Source organism: Vombatus ursinus, unplaced genomic scaffold, assembly GCF_900497805.2.
Source record: "Vombatus ursinus unplaced genomic scaffold, bare-nosed wombat genome assembly UNPS02014841.1, whole genome shotgun sequence".
Lineage (NCBI taxonomy): Eukaryota > Metazoa > Chordata > Mammalia > Diprotodontia > Vombatidae > Vombatus > Vombatus ursinus.
The window spans coordinates 3,248,610-3,255,254 of record NW_020954619.1 but is presented as its reverse complement, the minus strand read 5'-3'; the positions used below and the strand labels follow the sequence as shown (position 1 = coordinate 3,255,254).

Below are 6,645 nucleotides of genomic sequence, written 5' to 3'. Positions count from 1 at the left end.
AGACCCCTTAGTCCAAACCCCTTCTCTTACAGATGAGGAAATTGAGGCCTAGGGAAATCAAGGGGTGTGCCCAAGAAGCATGAGGTTCAAGTCATATGTTCCACCATTCCACCAACATGGGTTGGGGTTCCTAGAGGGAATGCTGACTACTTCTCCCCTTTGGGTTCTAGAAGTAACCCTGAGAGGTTGTGGCTTCTAACATGGTTACACGTTGATGTTTTTTTCCATTCATTATCAGCCAGTGGCCTCAACTAGCTTTCAGGGAAGGTTATTTGCTAAGAAAGTTTAACAAGAATAGTTGGTACAAAATACTCTCCCCAAATATAGAGCACTCTTCCCCCTGCATTCACAATGTCACCTAATGACCATGGGCTCAAACTTAAGAGTTTGATGATGGTGAGGCACACATCTGGCTAAAGAGCAACCTCACGACTCCTGGTTACTAGAAATTCTCTATTCCCTTTATGAAGTCTTCATGAAATTCATTGGAGGGCATGTTATCAGTGGTGGAAAAGTTGCTCTGCTGGGCTGGCTCCCCACGTGGCACGGTATTTATATCAATGCTACTGCCTCTTTGCCTTCTCCATGATTAGACCAGTGCGCTGCTTCAAGTGCGACAAGGTTGTGGGCAACGAGGGGGAGCTGGTTGTGGGGCTGCTGCAGGTGAAGTATACCGAGGGAGATGCCTCGGACACACTGGGCCTATAGCAATACTGTTGCTGTCAGATGCTATTGGCACACATGGACCTGATTGAGAAGCTTCTGAACTTTGAGCCCCTGCAGAAATGAGCCCCCATCCCTGAAGACCTTGCTCAGCTATCTGCCACGGGGCCTCCAGAGATGGCAATAAACCTGCTATTGGGGGAAAAAATGGATGTATTAAGGATCAGTTCCTTGGCATGTCCATCTCAACGTTGTTGCTTGGTTATCTCCTGACTCCAGTTCTGGTGTGCTTTGGCACTGACTCTGGTCATTGGTGGGATCTTTAATGAAACCTTAGGATCTCTTGAACTTACATGGTTGCCTGGATTGGGAGGGGAGGGGGAAGAGAGAGAGAGAGAGACAGAGACAGAGACAGAGACAGGCAGAGAGATTAAGAGAAAGATCCCTTCCTCCTCCCAAGCAATTTCCTCTTAGGGGCTTGGCTAGAACTCTACCAGTAGATTGGATTGTCATTGGACCTACTGATATCAGAATAGCTTGCTGATTTATACATAGATCCAGAGGTATCATGAGAAATTTCCTGTGTAGCATTGTCTTTCTTTATCCAATGATCAAAGCACTTTATTCCTCTCAAATTGATTAAAGATTAGTTTGCATTTTTGATAGATTTATTGATTCAATTTGATTATACTCCTTTAATCAACCTGTTAGCAAGTATTTAAGATGTGACAGGCACTATGCTAGGCACTGGGGATATAAATACAAAAAAAAATAGAACAATCTCTACTCAAAATGAGATTACATTCTATTAATAATGTTAATTGGGGTGGGGGTGGAAAATAGATACATATACATCAACCAAAAGAAAAAAAAATTGTCCCATTTCATCTCCCAAACTCCCAAGAAAAGTTTAAAAAGATTCTTTTAACCCAAAAAATAATTGTTAGTAAAATTCCAATCCCCTACTCCAATTTCATGCATTCTTACTAGTTTCTTCAGGTCTTGCTTGAGTCATCATGGTCAATGGCTGGGGGAGGCAAGAAGTGGCAGGATCCAGGAGGACTATTTGAAGTAGGCCTGACTGAAAGGGGATACATTTAGCAGGTAAAGAGTTATCACCACTCAGCTATGAGATTAAAGCATTTGAATGGTCTTAACAGTCTTAATGGTGATTGGGACACTGCAAGGAAATTCAGATTTCTCTCTTAGTAATTATTAGTGCATACACATAGAGGAAGAAAAAACCCCCAAAATTAAAAATAATTTTTAAAAATCCAACTTATGGCTCAGGTTTTTAGTGTCCTTTTTATTGTGTATGAGTTTTCCTTTGAGTTATTATTTTCAGAGCTAGAGGAATCCAAAGTTGGAAGTGGCCCAGGTCTCTCTGGACTTCTGAGAGTCCCTGTTGTCAAGTTTAGGATCAAGTGGCTTAAGATCTTGTTCCAATTGCTTGGAATTATCAGTTGGCATCCAGGTATCTTATAGCTGGTGGGAAAAAGAACATTTCCCTCAAAGCCAAGTATTCAGGGAAGAGTTGGCAAGGAGTTCCATTAGCTTCTCTTCTATTCTCTGCTGGGCAGACCACGCTCCTTCCTCACTTTGAACAAGGAGGTTGATGTCTTCCTCCACTTCTGCAGCTGGGGTAAGTGGTACTGAAGCTAGTGCTGGCATCAGCAATATTCTCTGGCTGCCAGCCACACACAGAGGAGGATACCTTTGTGTAGTCAAAGAGTTGTTTTTTTTAAACTTCAGACACTTTGACTAATACGAGCAGGGTTGTAAGCTCAAAAATTTACTACTTAATCACATGGCAGACTTCAGCTCTTACCATTGTTAAACTCTTGAAGGCTGGCAGGCCCATTTTGGGGGTGACAGTTTGGAGTTTAAAGAGCAGAAAGGGGCTTTTCTATTTCAGCTCAGATAATTCTTGAGGGGGCAGCCAGGGACTGGTTCTCAGACAGGTCATTTATAATCGCTGTAGTTTTGTGGATTTGCCCCTTGACCTTATCCTCAGAGTACAAGGTAATCCTGGGAAGGTCTCATCCACAAAATAGGGAAGAATCTTTCTGGAAGAAAAAAAATGGCAAGAAGAAACCCAGAGAAGGAGACCCTTACACAATAGGCAAGCCCAAAATATTTGCATTAGGGACTCATAGATGACCTCTTATTACTTTCTTGATCTATAATCTGTGTGATTTGTTATTGCTAGGAAAGGAAAACATGGACACTACATTACTGTTCATTTGTGGAGCTGTTGTTTTGGCTTTTTTTTTTTTACCCTCTGTGTGTGTGTGTGTGTGTGTGTGTGTGTGTGTGTGTGTAAAAGAGACAGACAGACAGACAGAGAGGCAGACACAAGACAGAGACAGAGAGAGACAGAAGGATGGAGGAAAGGATAGAGGCAGAGAGAGAATGAGAGAGAGAAAGAGAAAGAGGAGTTGATAAGCACGGCCCTTTGGTATTTAACAACTGCCACATAAAAGCAGTGTCTCCCTCCTCCAACCCCACATTGGACTAAGAAGATTTTCCACAAGGTGAGAATATAGGTATAATTTTTTGGGCAACCAACTCAGCTTATCTCTTGTTAGCAAACTTTCTACTTTTGTGTATAGACCCTGAATCTTTGCAGCTTACAATCTAGACCAAAGGGACGTGACGAGACATGAAGATTTAAAAAACACATCCCAGAGCAGCTAAATAGACAGGGTGCCCATTGATGAGGCTGCTCAGAGCCATTTGGAAATTCTGCAGTAGTTAAACCCTGGATCTTACCTATGCATTAATGCAGCCTTCCTAGATAGGGTTTTAATGCCAGAAAGAGTTGCTACCACAGAAAGATAATCTACTGTCCTTTGGAGAGTAAATTCTTGGCTGAGAAATGGAATAAATGAGGGCCATATCCATGGACCTGGTTGGCTTCATGCAACACATCAAGTGAGAGATAGAAATATCAAGCAACTCCTGAAAGGTTTGTTTCCATGCTATAATTAACACCCCACTGCCACACAGGATTGCTTGGCTTATGAGATGCTTTTTTTTCCCCTTCTCAGTCAGAAGTCACCTAGACTCTGGAATTTGAAATGAATGATGCACCAAACTTTCATTTTAGAAGAGATCAAATAGGCATTTAGAGCTGATTTCTCAGTTTTCTGTTTGTTGGCTACAGACTGGGATGGGGAGATAGTGCACTTGCCTGAGTGAGCTGGGTTTTAAAAAAAAAAATCTCTGTTTATGGAGCTTAAAGTAAATACATCTGACCAATGTGATAAAATGGGCAAGTGTCAAATGCGAGGTCTCCCACAGAACCACAGTTAGCAAGGACAGAATAACTCTTTGGATCCTTTCTGTTGTGGCACCTGAGTAATTTTCCCAAGCCTGGGGAGCTGGCCAATTTATCTGATCCCCTGCAATGGTGCTGGTCTCTAGACTTTTATTTGATATTACTCTTTACAAGATCATACTATTCACATGTTCAGTTATTACCTACAGAAAATCCTTGAAATATAAACATAAAACAGATGGTTTCAAATATTTACAATGTCTAGCACCAACTCAAGAGGCCAGGACTGTAAGTAAACAGTGATGGGGGCATCAAGTCTCTAGATCTTAATCTCTCTTGTTGCTATTTGTGGCTTGGATCATCAATCCAAAATCAGGTACTAACCACTATGCAAAGTTCTGGAGAGAAATAAAGATAAAACAAGGTCCTTGATTAATAGGGGACTTTTTTCTATGTGTTCTAGCTGAATTATGATATTCTAGAAGATTTATCTTAACAAATAGAGAGGGTCCCCCATTCTTGATTTTTTTCCTTTTTTTTTTTAAAGTATTACTGATGTCTTTTGTTTTTTATACCAGGTTTCTGCCATTTTATCCGCTGTTCCCTCCATAAAGCTATCCTTTGTTACAAAGAAAAATATGTAAACAAAACCAACCAACACAGTAACTCTATGTAATTCAGTATGTGTAGGATTTGGCACCCATAGTCTCCTTTCCTCTCTACTGGAAAGAGGGAGGAATGTTGTAGCAGCTAGGTGGCACAGTAGGCAAGTAGGAAGATTCCAGGATAGAACACTGGACCTGCAGTCAAGAAATCCTGTGTGATTTTGGACAAGTCACTTACCTGCTGTCTACCTCAGGTTTCTCATTTGAAATATGAAGTTACTAATAGCACCTACCTTCAGGAGTTTCTAAGGATAAAAACAGATTACATTTGTAAAGCATTTTGTAAACCTTAAAATCCTATATAAATGCATGCTATTATTATCTTTTGCAGCTAATACTGGTTGTAGAAATAATATGTCTTTAAAGTGTTGTATTATTTCCATTTACATTATTGTAAGTCATCGTATCTTGATTCTGCTTTCTTTTATATGTCTCAATTCATACAAGTCTTTTCATGTTTCTCTGGATGTCTCATATTTATCATTTCTTTCAACACAATTATTGCACTATGCTCATATAAAACAATTTGCCATACCATTCCCCAGTTAATGGAGATTTATTTTATTTCCCGTTTTTTGCTATCACAGCAGGAGCTTTTTTGGGGAACTTTCTTCATTTCTGATCTCATTGGGGGTAATTGCCCAGTAGTATGTAGATATTTTAAGCAGTACTTGGAATTTTTTGCTCTGTAGAGAGTTCAAGAGAAGATTAATTTGAACTGATGGTACCTTTTACAAATGTCATATTCTTATTGGTTTCCTTGGAACACAAGGAGTCTATATGTAACTTTCATCACCAGTGCTTCTCCCCTGCATTCACTGATTTAGTGTACTTCAGAATTTCAAATTCAGTTTCCTTACGTGATAAAGAAGTGTGATAAAATAGTGGAGAGAGAGGTCAAGAAGACATGGATTCAAATCCCACCTTTGACACTTCCCAGCTCTGTGACTCTAATCAATTCATATAACATTTCTGAGTACTCACTATAATCTTGCTTCGGAGGTAGCTGGTGGTACAGTGGATAGAGCCCTGGGCCTGGAGTCAGGAAGACATGAGTTTAAATATGGCCTAAGATATTAGCTGTGAACTTGGGCAGGTCACTTAGCCTCTGTTTGCCTCAGTTTTCTCAGCTATAAAATGAGGATAATAATAGCATATACATCAGAGTACATGTGGTTGTCATGAGGATCAAATGCAATAATATTTGTCAAAAGCATTTAGCACAGTGCCTGGCACATAGTAATCTTTGTATCATTACATCCTTTCTATAAAACAGGGATAATAATAATACCACTAGCACCTACTTCATAGGGTTGGTGCAAGGATCAAATGAGATAATAAATATATGAAAATTAGTTATTATGATAAACAATAATGAATATTAATAATACTGCTGCTACCAACCCTCTCCTATCCCAAAGCCCAGCCCATTGTTGATGCCATGAGGCAAGGTATCAGTAGCAAAGGAGGGGATTGCCACTTGGGGTTATATAGAGTGGGGACTTTGTGTCCCTTGAGAGTCATATAGTAGCTGTGAAGCCTGAGGAATTGGGCTCCGGTGGTACCATTGATTGAGTTGGCACCCCAGTCATTGTGACTCAGTTATTCCTAAGAGCCAAAGAACAGATGAGGCACATAGAGTTCCAGGCTGTTGTGAGTATGCTTGACAAGGAGGACAGGGACCAAGTGGCATACTTTCATGGTTTACTGCTACAAGAAGGAAGATGCATTTAAAGAAATCAGAGATATGCACTCCCCTTCCCCCTGCCCGCACTGCAAGAAATGCTTCAGTACACTAAAGTGAGCCAACCATGAGAGCTCATGGAATGGACTAAAAGTATGAATATTTTCATTATGTGCCAGTATGATAACAAAACTGGAAATAGATTATACCAATTACAGGCAAGGGTTTCATACCACTTTTTGGTAATGGTACTCAAAGTTCCAAGTCACTCAACTATGTATAGCAGACCAGTCTTGTACAATCCTAAAAAAAAAACTTCATCTCAAATCCAGATTAGAAGAAATAAGTGCTAA

The 6,645-nt window shown here is 40.2% G+C and overlaps 1 pseudogene; it reads left to right on the top strand.

The window, feature by feature from the left end:
* The first annotated feature begins 585 nt into the window (after positions 1-585).
* LOC114026534 lies at positions 586-789 on the top strand (annotated as a pseudogene).
* Positions 790-6,645: the final 5,856 nt, after the last annotated feature.